This window comes from Sciurus carolinensis, chromosome 17, assembly GCF_902686445.1.
Source record: "Sciurus carolinensis chromosome 17, mSciCar1.2, whole genome shotgun sequence".
NCBI classification, from domain to species: Eukaryota; Metazoa; Chordata; class Mammalia; order Rodentia; family Sciuridae; genus Sciurus; species Sciurus carolinensis.
The window spans coordinates 17,885,469-17,890,643 of NC_062229.1; the positions used below are offsets into that span (position 1 = coordinate 17,885,469).

General features: G+C 41.0%; 1 pseudogene; it reads left to right on the forward strand.

Annotated features, from left to right (window-relative positions):
- The first annotated feature begins 315 nt into the window (after positions 1–315).
- Positions 316–1,184, forward strand: LOC124968155 (olfactory receptor 7A17-like; annotated as a pseudogene).
- The last annotated feature ends 3,991 nt before the right edge of the window (positions 1,185–5,175 follow it).

A 5,175-nucleotide genomic window follows, 5' to 3' on the forward strand; every position in this document is an offset into this window, starting at 1 on the left:
ACAGGATCAGAACTCAATGTCCTTCCTCAAGGACATGGAAGAATTGCTCACTGAAAATGTAGAATATACACCATGCTGAAGAAAATCCATAAGGACTGAAACTCCTAAATCAGTTAATTAGGGAACCAATCTCCTAACTAAGGATGGCACTGGGGTCACCCTAAAGGGGGCTAGGTACAAAAACTACTCATGTTTAATTTTTTCTCTTCACAGCACATGGAACCAAAAAATTTTACACACGTTTCAGAATTCATCCTTCTGGGATTTTCAGAGGACCCAGAACTGCAGCCCCTCCTCTTTGGGCTTTTCCTCTCCATGTACCTGGTCACTGTGCTGGGAAACCTGCTCATCATCCTGGCCACCATCTCAGACTCCCACCTGCACATGCCCATGTACTTCTTCCTCTCCAACCTGTCCTTTGTGGACATCTGCTTCACCTCCACCACCGTCCCAAAGATGCTGGTGAATATCCAGACCCAGAGCAAGGCCATTACCTATGCAGGCTGCATCACCCAGATGTGCTTTTTTGAATTATTTGTAGGTTGGACAACTTCCTCCTGGCTGTGATGGCCTATGACAGGTATGTGGCCATCTGTCACCCCCTGCACTACACTGTCATCATGAACCACAGGCTCTGTGGATTGCTGGTTTGGGTGTCCTGGATCATGAGTGCTCTTCATTCCCTATTACAAAGTTTAATGGCACTGCGACTATCGTTCTGCACAGACTTGGACATACCACATTTTTTCTGTGAAACTAATCAGTTGGTTTATCTTGCCTGTTCTGACACTTTCTTAAACAATATGGTGCTGTATTTTGTAGCTGGGCTGCTGGGAGGTGGCCCCCTCGCCGGCATCCTTTACTCCTACTCCAAGATAGTCTCCTCCATACATGCAATCTCATCAGCTCAGGGCAGGTACAGAGCCTTCTCCACCTGTGCTTCTCACCTCTCCATGGTCTCCTTATTTTACTGCACACTCCTGGGAGTGTACCTCAGTTCTTCTATTGTCCAAGATGCAGACTCAAGTGCAACAGCCTCAGTGATGTACAGCGTGGTCACCCCCATGCTGAACCCCTTCATCTACAGTCTGAGGAATAAAGATATCAAGAGTGCTCTGAAAAGACTCTTTGAGGAAGAAATTATTAAAAGGCCCATTTTCCTGGGTCTTAAAAATTGCTTTTGATCTCAGGGCTCAAAGCCTCAATGCAAAAAAATCACAACATTTTGATCTGATTTTAGATTCTATGACTAGTTCCTTCTATTCATTCTCTGGAGTTTTTCTTTGATTTCAATTTCTGTACAAAAGTTAAAAAGCACATCCTGCTAAGTTTTCAGCTCCCTCTGAGATCTGAACAGTTTATCATTTTCAATCCTGGATTAGAGATATTGGAAGTTCACTTTTATCTTGTGGGATGGATGACATGCATTTCTGAAAATCATTCTTAAATGACAGATCATACCCAGTAATTTTTCTTTGGCTGATACTAAAACACAGTCATGCATGGTACTCCTCCTATGAAAAAATGCATTTGACAATTAAGACAGCCTGTCCCATCCTGTACTGGAGGGAATTCCAAAACTGCAGTTTTGCCCTCGTGGGTCCCTCCTGCCTCCCTGTGTCCCCGTCTCAGTTGCTCTTCCTGATGATACAGATTCAAACAGACCAGTGAGCTTCATGGCTGAGCATCAGCTTTTCTTCTCACTGTTGGTACACTGCTCTCGTGCTCAGCTTGGTGAGCATTCTCTACCACAATCACTGGCGAAGCTTATTTTCAGATACTTGTCTCCACTTGAATTGTGACACGGAAAGAAAAACTTGAAATGACAGTATAATTACTTCGGCCTCAGAATCAGAAAAGACTTTAAGATGAGATAAACGTCTGCATTACATGTTGTCTTATTATGTAAAATACATCTTTTCATACTGCGAATAGGATCACTGAGGTGTGGGAGGTTGGTGTTCGTGTATCTGGGTTTACTCACTGAGGATTGGTCGGCACTTTTCATGTTGCATTATTGAGTCATCTATTTGTTTCTGCTTAACAATGTCCAGTGCTACCTAGAAATGCAAATCCTTCCATTGATCTAAATGAAATATCCCACCCCCCCCCCGTTTCTGAATTTCGCCACTAGCACTAGAAGGGTAGTAAGTGAGCAATACCCATGTCCTCCATTATGTGCGTCCTTCAGGCTCAAATAACTTCAGTCTTCAAGATCAAGGGCTGACTCACAAGGGAGCTTTAATTCCTGCCCCATCGTGTGGTTTCCAGCCACAGGTTGTCCTGCCAACATGTTCTATTACTAAGCCAGGCTCAGAAAACCCCTCACCAGGTAGTCCCATCTGGTGATAAAAGCCTCATTAAACCATTTGCGTTGAGGACCACTTGTTCTGCAGCAATAGCTAGCCCTTACAATAAAAAAAGGGAACAAATCTGAGGATAATTGTAATAAAGTGCCAGTGTGCATTTTTGGTATTTGTTCTAATTTTGAAGACAATATTCACAGTTGGATACAAAAGATGGGGTATAATAATCACAGGTTGCTCAGGTATAACCAATTAGAACAAATTAAATTTTTTTTTAAAATCACAGGTTGCAGGGATGAGGGTTTGGACACCTGTGGGGACTGTACTTCTGTCCATCACATCCACCATCCACCAAGCAGCTCTGACCTAAGGCAGCTCATGCACATGTGCACACACACACACACACACACACACACACACACAAAATCACTAACATGATTCTCACCTTGACCACTGGCTTGAATGAAGTGTCCAGCCAACTTTTCTGTGGCAGCCGTCAGTGACAACAAAGGAGCAGGTGTGACTGTCTCCCAATAAAACTTCACTTTCCGAGACCCAAACTTGAACCTGATGCAAATCAAAACCACGATGAGATGCACTTCACACCCCAAAATGAATATAGAGAAGCGAAGACTGCATAATCCCCCTTGGAGGTGGAATCTAGAACTGCTGAACTCTTGCAAGTGGAGAGTAGAGTAATGGTAACCAGGACAGGGATGAGCAGGAGGGCAACAGAGGTTGTCAAAGGGCACAAAGGAGGAATGAGTCCTGATGTTCTGCTGCATACTAGAGAGACTAAAGCTGATCAGCATGTAATCGTCTTTTTAATCTAGAAGATTTTGAATGATCTCAGTGCAAAGAAATGATACATGTTTAAAGTGGTGCATGTGTCCATTACCCTGAAATGATCATCACACATTATTGACAAAAGTTGTCAATAAGTAGTATAAAAAGTAACAATTTTTTGAAAAAGAAAATAATAATATTGGTGAGGATGGGGAGAATTTGGAATCCTCATACACCACTTCTGGGAATGTGGAATGGTCCAGTCACTGTGGAAAACAGTTTGGCAGTTCCTCAGAAAGTTAAATAACATCACCCCAAAGAACAGAAAACCGGGACTCAAATAGATGCTTGTCCACCAATGTCGATGGTAGCATTATTTAGTGCTAAGTTGCTGAAGCTGGCTTTAAACTTGCAATCCTTCTGCCTCAGCCTCCTGAGCTGCTGAGACAAAGAGAAATTTATATGTTCTTAACTGAAAAAGAAAAAAAATAGCTAATAAATACACAGTCATTGAGGAAAGTGAAATTAATTTGAAAAAACAAGGAGTTAATATTTCATTCATTTAGGAAAATCTACCAAGTTGCTTATATTCAATCATTGTTAGACCAGGGTGAAAAGGATATCCCTACATGGTAGGTACTGGAGTAAATTTATGTGGACACTTTATTCAGCAATTTGGTACAGTTATGAAAATTTAAGCTGTGTACACCTAAGGCCCAGAAATCACACTTCTTTTAATCTAGCTTACATTAAACAATCCTGTGTTCACAGAAAGCTATTTTTAAGGTTTACTGCAGTATATTTGCAAGAATAAGAAATTCCACAACCTACAAGCAACTATCAATAAAGAATAGCAAAATAAATAGGGTATGCCAGTATAAATTTTTAAAATAGGCTACATCTGTCCATAGGATAGCTCTTATACTGATATAAAAAGATCTCCAATACACAAAGTTAAATGGCAAAGGCAAGCTGAAATATAATACATATGTTATTATCAAGTTAATACTTACAGTATAATATTGTATCTTTTTACAGGTGGAAGGTGAAAAGCCTAAGGTTAGGAACAGTGATTTAAAAGTATAACAGCTGCCATTGGTAAGATGAGATTGTTTTCAACAGTGCCTATCATTATTAGTATTATTTAAATGTTACAAGTATTGGCTTAGGACTTGTAAGGGAGAACACACATTATATTCATAATGGATGAGATTTCAGCTGAGCAAACTCAGATTGGGACAGGAAGCAATGCAGAATTTGGTGTAATCTGGGGGTAGGGGCATTTAAAATTACAGTGCATGCAGAGCACACTTGGACTTTTAACAATAAAGTCCGCAAAGAATAAGGTGTCTTCCGGGTATTTGGAAGACTAGTTTAATTTTTCACAGCAATTACTTGTTTTTCTTTCAATGTGATTATGAATGATAAATACAGAAAAAATTAATGCTAAAATTTATAAAGAGCAAGAGTAGCATGGGGACCCAGGTGGCTCTGCAGGAACTGCCTTCTTGGATTTTTTGGGTGTGAGGGTTGGGAGCTCCAAGTCTTGTCTCAGGTTGGGGAGCTGGTGCTCTGGGTGGAAGGGAAGCAGTAAGACATGAGCTTACACAGACTCACCCTCTCCTGCCCTGGAGGAGAGTCATGTCTTTACTTCTTTACTTCTCCTGACCCCCCATCTACTGAAACTCCACTTTACTTCTCCTGACCCCCCATCTACTGAAACTCCAAGTTCTTTATTTAATCATGAGACTTGTTTTAATGTAAATTATACAAGTAAGTCTACTAACAGATCATAAACAGATAAGTCGGTTCATTCTGAACCAAGGTCCTTAGAGGGACAAGAAGACTAGTAGAATGATCCTTCATGTTTGAGGCTTCTAGTACACAGCGTCACACCTTCCCATATCAAAAGACTCAAGAGTCGCCCCCAAGGAAACTTCAGCACAATTACCACCCATACTCAGCAAATATTTGGAAAGAGACCTCTGAGTTCTGAGAAATCCACCTCTGCTAGGAGGAAGAAAGCATATAGATCAGTGATTTCCTAAATGTGGTCCTCTTAGTCACGAGTCATATTTAAACA